Here is a 15,000-nt window from a genome sequence, read left to right as displayed (position 1 = left end):
AATTTCAGACACAGAAAATTTCGTAGTGCTTTATATAATAGGTAAGATGGATACCTATTTGTAGTGAACTATTCTTTTAAGAATGGAGCTTCTTCATGAAAACTAGTCAAAGATGAACAGATGTTGCAAACCTGGTTGACAAGTGTTGTGAGGTTGTTTAGCTTGTAGATATGGATGTAGCTGAGATAATGAAGTCCAAGGCCAGTAAATGTGGGTTTCCTGTAGACACTGGTGAATAAGCAGTTATTACGAAATTCATGCTAGTATCAAGAAATGATAGTTTATTATTTTGTTCAACTTTACAAGTGAATTTCATATTGGGATGTTGTGAATTCAAGTGTGAGAAGAAAGGGTTAATGTGAGAGGGGTCGTTAAAGAATAAAAAAGCATCATCCATACAACGACGAAATGCAATTAGCAGGACAATTATTCAACCAAGCTTGTTCAGTTTGGCAAAGGAAGGTATTGGCTTAAATTAACAAGGGCCAATGGCCAATTTCTCAGCCGCGTTGGTTTTTCTCTTACAAGAGTTCGTCTCCCACGGGACTCATCTATAACCAATTATATATATATATATATATATATATATATATATATGTATATATGTATATATGCATATATACATACATACATACATATACATATATACATATATATATATAATGTATATATTTGTATATATATGTATATATATACACATATATATACACAAATGCGTTATGTATATGTATATATATATTCATATAAATATATATATATACTTGGTAGAAGAGCCCGCAATGTAAAGCTAGATTTATTGAAAGTGAGACACCAGTTTCGGAATCCACCTGGATTCCATCTTCAGGTATCAACACGGTAGAGTGTCTTCATCATTCATAAAAATACATACACACATATGTGTATGTATATATATTTATATATTCACACATAATATCTATATACATATATATACATATCTATCTATCTAGATATCGTGTATATATGTGTGTGTGTGATTTATGTAAACAAAATTATATTTGTATATGTGTATACATATATATGTGAGTAAATATACATATATATGTATATATACATGTATTTATCATCATTATCATCATATGGGAGCTAACACCGCCAGAGGCGCTTAGCCGCATCCACCCTTTGTTTCCACCTACGAGGGTCCCTCATGGCGAGCTGTCAGGCAGGGGCCTGGCCCGTCTCTAGTTCCTCACGACAGGTTTGATCGATCTGCCCAAGCCACGACCTTCTTGGTCGTCCCATAGGCCTCCTCCACACAAAGACAACCTGATGTGAAGGGTCATCCGGCGGGAATCGAGCCAAGTGGCCATATAGCCCGAGTTGGTGATCACAGGTTATGCAAGTAACAGGTCCTGTACCGGTCTCACAGTGCAGACTGATGGTCACGCCAACTGTACCCCATGATCCGGCGCAAGGATCTGTTACAAAAAGCATCAAGGCTAGATTCCAGAGCACAAGATAGCGTCCAAGTTTCACTACGATATAGTAAAACTGGCAGTATCAGGGCCTTGAAAACACGTAACTCAGTCCTTCTGCACAGGTACCGGCATCTCTAAATACTCTTGTCGAGAGATTTCCTTCATCTGGTCTGACAGCCCAGAGTCGTGAACTGCACTATCAAGATATAAAAAACTCCCTGTGACTTCGATGCTTTCACCGCAAGCACGACTGCACAGGGTCTCCTAGTACGCTCCCAAAATCCTGGATCTTGGTCTTGGTCCAGGAGACCTCTAGCCCCAGGAGCTTCGCTTCATTGCAAAATGCATCAAGAGCCGCCACTAGGATTTCCAGGAATCAGATAGAATAGCAACATCATCATCAAACTCAAGATCTGTAACCTTAATATTACCTAGAGTTGCTCTACAGTGACTTTGGACCGTAGCTCTATCCAGTATCCAATCCATGAAAATGTTGAAAAGTATAGGTGCAAGAACACAGCCTTGCCTCACATCTGAACTAACAGGGAAGAAGCTCGACAGGCCCCACCACACTTTTCAGCACTTTCAGTGCCCGTATACAGGTTTGCTTTTAATCCAACAATCCTTGTTGGAATTCCTCTTAGCCTCAGGATTTCCCAGAGTGATCCGCGATGCACAGTATCAAACAGCCTATGTCCGAACTCACGACGGCGCTCTACAATGACTAGAAAGCGCCAGGATGCGGTCTATTGTGGACTTAACAGGAATGAATCTAGATTGCTCCGGCCTTTGGTGCCTCGGTGATTGCTGCAGTCTCAACGATCCCCTTTCCCTTTCCAGAGAGGGATGACCACACCCCTCTGCAAGTCAGGGGGGATGGTACCAGTCTGCCAGATGGCAGACAGGACTGCATGCAAGCCCCTTGCCTTAGGTTTTCCAGCAGCCTTTAACAATTCAGCTGGGATGCCACAAACACCTGCTGCTTTACCACTCTTCAGCTTGGAGATCGCCCCCCTGCCTTCAGTCAGGGAGAGTGGATCCTCGCTGATGGGTGGGTCTGGTCTCAACATTACCCGCATCCATGTTAACTGTTAGTGGATCAACCTGATACAACTGCTCAAAATACTCAGTCCAATGCACACGCAACCCATCAGGATCTGCAGTTGTCTGTGAGGAGGGCTTGGAGTTCAGCTTTCTCAGGGCTTGGTAGGCAGGACGAAGATCATTAGTAAGAAATGGCTTTCGACCTTCTCTGCAAGCTTACTGATAAACTGTTCCTCATCCCTTCTCAACAGTGACCTAGTCTTGTGCACCAGAGAACGGTGCAAGTTGCGATCCCCTGACAATCGAGACAAGCATCAAGTGTTTCACGCTTGAAAGTATCCCACATAAGAACAGGGTCTGTCAGGCTCACGAGTGCTGTGAGACGACCAGAGATAGCCTCGGCAAACCCCCTGGCACACTCGTCCTTCCTCAATCTGTCCAAATTAAACTATTTAAATTATTTAGGCGATGGGGGGTTCTAAAGTGGACCCGGAGAGTAGCCACAACTAATCTATGATCAGTTCCACAGAACTCGGCGCTTCGATACACCCTGCAGTTCTGGAGGATCCTCTACCGAGTGCTAACGAGGATGTAGTCGATCTCCTTGGCCACACTACCGGTATCACTGTACCAAGTCCATCGATGCGGGTCAGAACGTTGATACCAGGAGCCAGAAATCCTCAGTTTCTGGGACCCAGCAAAGTCACAGAAAAGGAAGCCATTCTTGCTGCCAGCATAAGCTCCTGAGCCATGAGGACCGACAGACATCTCATAGCCAGCCCGATCGCAGTCGGATACCGCATTGAAGTCATCCAGAACAATACGAATATTTCGTCGAGGACAACTGTCTGCCACAGATGCAAGTTTGGCATAAAACATCTCTTTCACCTCAAGTTTATATACATCCGTAGGAGCGTAAACAGCAATAAGAGACATGAAGCCAAGTGAAAGCTTCAGTCTCACTACCATAATACGCTCATCGACTGGAGTGACCTCTACTACCAGGGGGTGAATCTCCTAAACTACCGAGGGTTGAAGTCTGGCTATGGCTACTCCCTGGAGATGGTGGCCATCGCTGTGGCTCGACCAGTAATAAGTATAGCCACCCACACTAATCGTGCCGCTGCCAGGTCTTCTCACCTCCGAGAGAGCAGCCACCAGCAGTAAATGCGAAAAGGCCTGTACTTCCCTTCATTGTTCTTCTTGCAACTTGTTCAACATGAATTCCACTGTACTATGTATACCAGAGAGATGTGTGATTAATACAGAAAATATTTACTGATAAAGAAAGGAAACAACAAGGCAAGCAAGAGAAACATTAATTAAACACTCGAATAAGTGCTTATTTCTACGAAAATATCGTCATAATAATTAGGAAATCCCTCTCTCTTAATAAGGTGTAAACACGCCTACAAATAAAGACACACACGTGCTTTGCTTGGTGCTTTTGTCTTCTTGTTTTTACTTTCTACCAAATATCTCAACAATTTTCCTTTCACTTCATCTTGATTCACATGTACGAACGTCTCTTTGTCCGTCGCATGAATCCATCACATCAAAAGAGAATCTCAGACGAGGTATTCGTGAGGAAGAAAAAAAGAGATTCATCCTTTGAATGGAAATAAAAGGTGTCATGGGACAGGCAATTGGTAAAAAATCTTCAATCTTCTTGTAGAGTTTAAATTCATACCAAACTTTTCATTTATTATCATAATATTGTTGTCATTTAAAACACAATTGAAAATCTGTAGACAGTTCTATAAAGGCACAGACAGATAGGTATGCATGGATATCTATTTGTTTATCTATCCATCTGTGCATCTGTCTCTTTTATATATCTATCTCTCTATCTATCTATGCATGTGTTTATTTACTACCATTGCTTTTACAAAGTCAAAGCAGTTAACTTGCTCCTTACAAAGGAGTATCTATTTACCTGTTGATTTATGTTACAATGGCCTCTGATTTGATGTATATGTGAGCCTCTTTTATATCTGGTAGGACTAGAGGAAACGATATATACATGTTCATACAAACACACATACACGCACACGCACACGCACACACGCACATATGTATATATATATATATATATATATATATATATATATATATATATATATATATATACATATATACACACACACATTTATACATATACATACATATACACATATGTATACATATATATGTATATATGTATGTATACATCCATATATACATATATGCATTAGTGTGGGAGAGTACATACATATGTATGCGTATATGAAGTGCGCGTATGTTTATATATGTGTATACATGCGCATGGGTATAGTTGTAAATAATGTACAAGTATCTATGCATATCATATGCATAGAAGCATTGTAAAGGTGTATGCTTTCATGTGCTTGTACACTAAAATGAACATATACGTAGTACCTATGGAATTTGCGGGTGAACAACCATGTCTGCACTAGGCGCACATACGTATAAATAAAATCAGTGTATAATATACAACCACACATATACGCACTTCTGATACTCAAGCCCATGTTCACGGGAGTACACCCTGGTGTAGTGAGCAGGCCCGTGTTGCTGCTCATAAGTCCACGCTATACAGGGCAAACCTTACTAGAGTGGCTTATTAGTGGCATCCTGGCTAAAATATTCCCCCTCCCACCAAGATACACCTAGGCCAGTAGGTGGGAGGTAACTCGGCTGTCTACCTCACAATCAAAAACCATGACTGCACAAAAAGAGCAACGGCCCTCATTCCCCTGAGGCGAAGGAGCCCCTGGTTACGGCGGCGATCAGGATAGCTCAGGAGCAGAAGGTGCTAAGAATCACCAGCTAAGAACAGACCGCTCCACGTTTATGAATATTTGCACTTATAATATAAGTACAGTGAGAACGGAATCCGACTTACATGCATTACTTGAGGAACTAGGGGTAGGTTTCTTAGTTCACAAGCATTTAGATAAGAATATTGTAGAATTCCATATTATAAACGAAAGAGTGGCTTCAGTAACAATAAAACTAAATAATAGGTGCAACTTAAAGATTGTTCAAGTCCATGTTCCAACCTGCAGCCACAGTGATGAAGAAATAGAAAGCTTCTATGAAAGATATTCATCTAGCCAGCGAGTGAGTAAAAACCCATTTCACAATAATTATGGGAGATTTTAATGCCAAAATAGATAAAAATAACGTATTGGGGAATCGTGGAATAGGCACTAGGAATGACAGGGGACAAATGCTAGTCGACTTTGCGGAGGCTCGATCACTCAATATCATGAATACATTCTTCGAAAAAAGACGAGCTGAAGTGGACATGGAAGCCGCCATCGGACATCAAAAACGAACTTGACTTCTTAATTTCAAATAGGCGCCATATAGTTCTACATAAAGTAAATATTGGCAGCAACCATAGGTTGGTCAAAGGCTAAATTAGATTACACCTCAGAAGGGAAAGGAATAAAATCATAAGAAAACCGCAGCCAAACTTAGCTAACTTGAATACCAAAGCGACAGAATTTAATATTTACAACCAAAACAACTATTCACTTTTCAACGACGAAGATCTCAACAATGACCAAATCAACAAACAGTTCAATGATATAATATAGAAAGTTGCACTTGAAGTAAGCGGTACGAACGTCAAACAAAACTCTAGTAAGCTCTCGATAGATGAAACAGTGATCTCAGGTACCAGTATGAAAACAGCTGAAATGAGACTTGGAATCGGAAGAAATCAAATATATGCAATAAAGAAAGCAGATGGAGAAGTGGCATATAATAAGAATAAAGAATAAGAGTATTGGAAAACATTTACAGGGATCTATACAGTGCAAATGAACAGCCAGGGATAGAAGCGAACGTGGTAACTAAGTACCTAGCATCACCACAGAAGAAACAAAAAGAGGGCGTAAAGGCATGAAAAGAGGGAAAACACCAGGTGAGGACGGTTTTACTATAGACCTTATAAAAGACGCAGGAGAAATTCCAGCAGTGAAACTAGCCAATCTTTTTATCAAATACCTTCTCAATGGAAAACTTCTGAAAGCCTGGAAAATTAAACAATTATTTTGAGTCATAAAAAAAGGGGACAGGAAGGATCCAAAAAACTATCGACCCATAAGTCTCCTTTCAGTTACAAACTGTTCAGTACAATCATCACAACTCGCTTCTCTGACAGTCTGGATTCTAACCAGGCAGGTTTCCGCAGTGGATTCTAAACAACAGACCATATACACACACTCACCCAAATAAGAGAAAAAATAAACGATTATAGGAAACCCCTGTGTATGGCATTCATCAATTACGCATTAGAAGCTATTTGGTGACGGAGTAGAGGAGGTATATTGTAAAATATTAGAAGATATATACGAAGATGGGATAGCAATTATTAAGCTCAACACAAAAACCGATAAAAACCCAATTAAGAAAGGTGTTAGACCTTTCGCGATCTCACGAAAACTGTTACAGCTTGCCTTGAGGTAATATTCAAGAAACTAGAATGGACTGGAAAGGGTATCAAAATTGGGGACGAATATCTAACAATCTAAGATTTGCAGATGATATTGTTCTCTTCAGAGAAGCTGCAAATTAAATGCAACAACTAATAAATGATCTGAATAGAGAAAGCCTGACAGTTAGGATAAACAAGAAAAAGTCTAAGATCATGTCCAACAGTAGAGTTCAATATGAACAGAAACATGTTCAAGGCAAAGCGCTAGAGGTGGTTGACAAGTGTATATACCTTGGGCAACTCATACAGACAAACACATCTAGCGAAGAGGAAATTAAGCGACGCATCAGTCTAGGCTGGAGTGCCTTTGGCAGACACAGTAGCATACTAAAAGGCTCCTTGCCATTATGTTTAAAAAGAAAAGTCTTTAACCAATGCATCCTCCCAGTTATGATCAGAAACATGGACTACAACCAAATTAAGGGAGAGGGATGGAGAGGATGAAGACGACGTGGATCAGGAAACAGACAAAAGTAGAAGATATACCTGGGAGCATCAAAAAGAAAAAATGGTAATGGGCAGGTCATATAAGTCGGAGACAGGACAACAGATGGACAAAGAAAGTAACAGACTGGAATATAGATAACATAAAGAGGCCAAGGGCCAGACCTATGACAAGATGGGACGACGAAATAACGAAATTTGGGGGTCAAGACAGACAAAAATGGAAAAGATAGGGAGAGGCCTACTTCCTGCAGTGGACTGACCCAGGCTGTTGATGATGATGATATATATATATATATATATATATATATATATATATATATATATGTATGTGTGTGTGTATGTTAATATATATATATATATATATATATGCACACACACACACAATTATATATACATATATATTATATTATATATATATATTATATATATATATATATATATATATATATATATATATATATATATATATATATATGTGTGTGTGTGTGTGTGTGTGTGTGTGCGCATAAATATATATATATATATATATATATATATATATATATATATATATATATGTGTGTGTGTGTGTGTGTGCGCATATATATATATATATATATATATATATATATATGTACATATATATGTACATATATATATATATATATATATATATATATATAATATATATATGTACATATATATATTTATACATAAATATATATATATATATATATATATATATATATATATATATATATATATATACATATATGTGTGTGTGTGTGTGTGTGTGTGTGTATTTATATATATAAATATATATATATATATATATATATATATATATATATATATGTACATATATATGTACACACATATATATATATATATATATATATATATATATATATATATAATATGATATATATGTACATGGTTGGAAACATGGTCCTGCCAACCCTATGATCTGGTGAAAAGACCTGTTACAAAAGACATTATTATGAGACTCCTAGGCACTGCTCAGCAGCCAGTTTTCGCTTCTACAGAGCAAAACTGACAGTATCAAAGCCTTGAAGACACCTAGCTTGGTCCTTCTGCATAGGTACCGACATCTCCAAATACTCTTGTTGATCGAGTTCATGGCTCCTGTTGCCAGACTAATCCGTCTACTGACTTCTTAGTCTGACAGCCCAGAGACTTCAATGTCCTCACCACAAGCATAGATTGACTGAACGGGTTCTCCTAGCAAACCCCGAAAGTCCTGAATCTTGGTCTTGGTCCAGAAGACCTCTAGGCCCAAGGGCTTCGCCTCATTGCTGAATGCATCAAGTGCCACCTGTGATTCCAGATTCAGATAGGATAGCAACATCATTGCAAAGTCAAAGTTTGAGACCTTGAAATTGCCCAGTGTTGCTTCACACTGACGTTGAAGTCAAGTCCATGTGTTGAAAAGTGTTGGTGCAAGGACACAGCCTTGCCTCACCCTGAGTTAACCCGGAACAAGTTCGATAGGCCCCCACCACACTTTACAGCACTTTTAGCACCGGTATATTCGCCTTAATCTGAGAATCTCCCATGGCAATTCTCGATGCATTGAGTCAAACGGCTTTTTGAGGTTAATGTAGGCTGCAAGCAACCCACGATCGAACTCACAACGGCATTCTGCAATTATTCAAAGCTCTAGGATAAGGTCTTTTGTGGACTTGCCAAGAGTGAATCTAAATTGCTACAGTCTCTGGTGCCTTAGTAGGTGGTCGCAGATCCGTTTCAGAATGATGTGAGCAAAAACCTTGAACCTATACTGAACAGTGTAATGCCATGGTATATACACATAGTTGCTACAGTCCTAATGATCCCCTTTTCCCTTCCAGAGAGGGACGACCATGCCCCTCAACAGGTCGGGGGGATGGAACCAGATGGCAGTCAAGACTGCATGTGAGCCCTGTGCCATAGATTTACCCCCAGCCTTTTGCAGTTCAGCAGGGATATCACATATGCCTGCGGCTTTCCCACTCTTCAGCTTAGAAATTGCCATCTTAACCTCAGTTAGGGTAGGTTCCTCGCTGATGGGTGGGTCCGGCAAAGGAATTGTGATACTGTAGTGACCCATACCAAGCCAGCCGCGCCGGAGCGCGGAGAATATGCGAGTCTCCCCTGAATCGCGAGACGGAAAGACCGCGCACGCACGTGGATGATGATGCCGCCTATTATGTATTGGATGTATTTTTATGTATTTTTATTGTTTGTATTTATTTTACTTTATCCTTGTTTTATCTTGTTCTTAACAAGAACCAAAGCCATTTTCTTTTGTTTTTTTACTATGCACTCCTATTTTAACAAAGTTGGTAAGAGTTGCCTCCCTTTTCTTTTCTTATTAAAGCTTTTAGGATTAAAATAAACTTTTAATAATAGGGAGTAAGGGTTTTAAAGAAGCCACAACTTTAATGAGCCACCTTCTTATCGGCGGAACCTGCCACGCCATCTAGGGGGGTAAACTTGCTAGTTCCCGAGCTTCTTACTAGCCCATTCATTCTATCCTTGCTGGGGGTCGGCTATATATAGCTCGGGAATTGAACAGGGGACGCAGGGGGTCTAAGAGCGGCCGATGTACACCCGGCGGAAGCTCTGGGTGTGATTTTGGGTTTCCCCTGCGGTCGCAAGGACACGGATTTTAAACGGCAGTAAGGTGGGATACTTAAGGATTTCTTAATTTATAATTGAAGCAGAGTGCATCTTTTTAATGTGTTTGTCATTTTTAAGGCTACGTTCTTGTTTTACCCAGTTGTGTGTTTTTTTGTATTTTACCTGTGGTCTTGTCTAGTTGATACTACAGGCATGTTTTATTTCATGTTTTTAATGTGTCATTGTTTTTGATTCTTAATAAATGTATTTTAATTCGCGAGTTCAATTCCTCTTTTTACTTAACCCTTTTTTTTTTTTATGAGACAAATGATTCTTAACTTAGCTACCTGTGACAAGTAATTGACCACCTTCTATCAGCCCTTAAGGTTGACACGCACTCCCCTCGGAGTTAAAACACGCTTACCATACTCTTGTTGATTAAGGTCATTTTTCCTTTTCTTGCATACATGCTTTCCTTTTATTTTTTTTACACCCTTCTACACGTCTTCCCCTTTAGGTACAAACATTGTTCCTGGACGTACTAACCAGGTGGTGGCAGCGCTAATGACCTAATTAACAAGAGTAATTAATTAGATTAGATTAACAGTAAAGTCGATCACTACAATACCACTTGCATCCAAGCTAACTGTTGGAGGGTCTACCTAGTACAGCTGGTCAAAATAGTCACCCCAACGTTCATGAACCCCAACTGAGATGATCTGTGAATCCACTGAGCAGACTACAGCCATCTGCAAGGAGAGCTTAGATTTCAGTTTTTTTAGGGCTTGGTAGGCAGGGTGAAGGTCATTTACCAAGAAATGGCCTTCAACCTCCTCAGCAAGACTCCTGATGAACTGTTCCTTGTACCTTCTCCGAGTCCTGATGCCTTTCAGCTGAGACATGCGATATGCTTCAGTAACCTCTAATGTCTCCAGGGAGATGAAATTCTTCCTTGTCCATCAGTAGACTCCTGTGCTGCTTCGAGTGTTTTGCGCTTGAAGAACTCCCATAGAGCAACTGGGTCCCTCAAGTTTTCAAGTTCTGTGAATCGATCAGAGACTGCCTCGGGCACACTCTTCCTCCCTCAGTCTATCCTTGTGAAACACCCTGGAGTGGCTTCAGGAGAGACAAGGAATTTTGAAGTGGACCCATAGGGTAACCACTACCAGACTATGGTCAGTGCCAAAGAACTCGCCACTTACAATTTTCACAATTGCAATTGCTGACAAGAATGTGATTGATCTCCTTGGCTACAGTACCCATATCGCTATACCATGTCAACGATGTGGGTTGAAGCACTGATACTAAGAGCCAGAAATCCTCAGTCTCTGGGACCTAGCAAAGCCCTGGAGAAGGCCATTCTCACTGCTGGGATCAGCTCCCGAGCCATGGAGGCTGACAGACATCTCGTAGCCAGCTCGATCACAGCCGGATACCACTTTGAAATCACCCAAAATAATGGGAATGTCTCGCTGGGGACAATTGTCTGCCACGGATGTAAGTTTGGCATAAAATGCTTCTTTCACACCGAATTTGCAAACATCAGTAGGAACGTGCCACTGCCAGGTCTCCTCTCCTCCGAGATGGTAGCCAACCCGACTCCTGACACAAGGACCAGATGTTCCAAGCGCCTACCCGGATAGCTTACCTGAGGTGTAGTGCCGAGTGGTCACTCTGGGTGGGCCGCACATCTGTTACCCCCGCCGACATTGCACAAATAAAGGGGGCACTTCATAGCCTGCACTACACACACACACACACACACACACACACACACACACACACACACACACACACACACATATATATGTGTATATATATATATATATGTATATTCATATATATCTATATATATATATGTAAATATATATATATATATATATATATATATACATATGTGTATATGTATATATATATACATGTATATACATACGTATATATATATATATATATATATATATATATATATATATATATACATACATATATATATATATATATATATATATATATATATATATATATATGTTTATATATACATATATCTGTTTGTATGTATGTATATATACGTATATATGGATATATATATAATATATAACTTATATATATATATATATATATATAGATAGATAGATATATAGATAGATATATATACACACATAAATATATATTTTTACTTATATATGTATAATCATATTTATATATACATATATGTATATATAAATATACACATATATGCATACGTATATACACACGCACACACAAACAAACATATAAATATACAAATAGACATACAGACATATATACAGTATCAATCTGTCTCTATGTTTGTATATGTATATATATATATATATATATATATATATATATATATATGTATATATATTGTATATATTATGCATATATTATATATATATATATATATATATATATATATGCATATATATATATGCATATATATATATATATATATATATATATATATATATATATATATATATATATATATGCATATATATATATATATATATATATATATATATATATATTGTATATATACATATATATATTATATATATGTATATATATAATATATATATATATACAATATATATATATATATATATATATATATATATATATATATATATATATATATACACCAGCTTTCACTTCCCCGCCATCTCCTCAAAGTGGCATGTTATGGCTACCATGACACGATCTCTCCAAGTAAAAATCTGAGGATAAGGCTACACTCAATTCCTTTTAAAAAGCATTCATGTCGAAAAATCAAGGATTTCTTTCGCTCGACCAAGTCACTTACAAGGCAGAAGAGTGGGAAGGGAAGGGAGGGAACGGTTAAGGAGAGATGAGAGTGACTTACAGAGAAAGATCAAGATGTTAAATAATAATTCATCTCAACAAAAATGGGGTGGCGTGAGGTGGCTCAGGGCATGAGCAAGGGTGCGGGGAAAGGCTAATTGGATGAGAGTTACTAATCGTGTCTTCAAAAGTCAGAGGAGTGAACACGACCACAACTCCGCTTGAAAAAAATATTATTTAGAGTACAAAATATTGCGATCACCATAATAGAGAAATAAATAAGCACGAACGTAATCCATAATAAAAGTGAATACCTAAACTAAAATTTACCAACCACAGATCAGAAATGTACATAAATGCCAAGTGTCGCTAGCCAATTATTTATTTATTTATTCGTTCTTCGTATGTGAATAAAGTTGATGACGAGTTCGTTGGGACAGCTCTAAATAGCTGAAGGAAAGAAAGAAGTGAATTTATTTAGTCACTGAGTTCGGTGTGTGTGTGTGTAGGTGAGAGAGCGAGAGAGAGAGAGAGAGAGAGATAGAAAGAGAGAGAGAAGGAGAAGTAGAAAGAGAAAGAATGTGAAAGTGAAAGAGAAAGAGAAAGAGAGAGAGAGAGTGAATTTAATCTATGTGTTTTCCCCTAAAACGTAAGGCATAAATACAGCACATTACAAGATTTTTTTCAGGTGGCTCCAATGAATGGAAGAAAGAAAAGGAAAGGTATTCTAACGTTTTTAAATTTTCCTCTGTCAGTATCACAGCAATACTACAAAATACTAATAACAGTATAATAACGATAATAACAACAGTTATAATAATAATAATAAAAATAATAATGTAATAAGAGTAATAATGATAATTATTTAATTTAATAGTAGCAGTGCTACTACTATAATTACTACTATTACTACTACTACTATTACTTTTATGATTATGATGAAAATAATAGCATATATAAAAATAATAACAAATAGCAAAGAACAACAATAAAATAGCAACAACAATAACAAAAAAAACAAGATAATCATCATCATCTTCATTATCATTCTCATCATCTCATCTTTATCACTACCATTATCATCATCATAAAACCAATAATATTGATATTAGTTTTTGAAAAATCTAATAATGATGTATTGGCAGCTTTGCTAATAGGGCATTCGAATTCTATCTGATCCCGAAATACTGCTATCGCAATCGCATCTGATACTGTTGTCTTTACCGTGAATTTGTGTCATCTCAGTTGTTTATAATATTAAAGTAGACTTTTCCCAGAAATAGAGTCATTTAAATTACGTTTATGATACTGAAGTCATAATTTCTTTTGACTCTACTTGTGTACTTCTATGCGTGCTTACAAATAGTTTTAATGACCTACAATCTAGTATTTGGGTATGCCATGGTATAGTATAGCAAACTTTTATCAAACTTTTATCTGCAGTGTGTCTGACTTATGGATATAAGATAAACTTTCAGAGGAAATGTAAAAGCTAACTCATTCTGAGAATCCCCTGCACTGTAATATACAAGATCGATGCAAGTCTATGCAAAGTATATTATTAAGTCAATATTAGGCATCGAAAGAAATGCTCAAAGGATGTCTCTTTCCATATATGAGTTTGTTTACACTTTTATTGACATGCTTATGTCAATGAAATAATCAAGCCTAGTATAAGATAAACGTTAGAAATATGACTTTATAACTACATATATTATAGTATTAATGTGAATTAAATCGAGACAACTGGATTCTATACTGTAGTAATATAATACACGTACCATCAATGGTTTCCAAAATAATCTGTCATTCATTTTTGGTGCTACATTAAACGAGAAAGAAATTTTGTAAGTTGCCTCACTCAAATCTAGCACCCAAGACCTAAAAGTGTGGCCATTCTTTCAGACCAGTTCTTTTAGTCTGAACCATCCCCGGAGGACAGACTACACGATTTAGGTTCAGTACATTACTAATCGGTCAAAGCGAACATAGTTCCCCCATTACCTCTGACTGGATGACACAGATGTATGAATAACTCGTATTTATGAATATTATATAGTATTTTGCACTACGCCTGTGAACCATGGGTTTGAACGTTATGAGTGGACTGTAATCCCATTTTGTGCAGGAAATGTAAGTGCC

Source organism: Penaeus chinensis, chromosome 8 (assembly GCF_019202785.1).
Source record: "Penaeus chinensis breed Huanghai No. 1 chromosome 8, ASM1920278v2, whole genome shotgun sequence".
Lineage (NCBI taxonomy): Eukaryota > Metazoa > Arthropoda > Malacostraca > Decapoda > Penaeidae > Penaeus > Penaeus chinensis.
Note: the sequence above shows the minus strand (reverse complement) of the source record.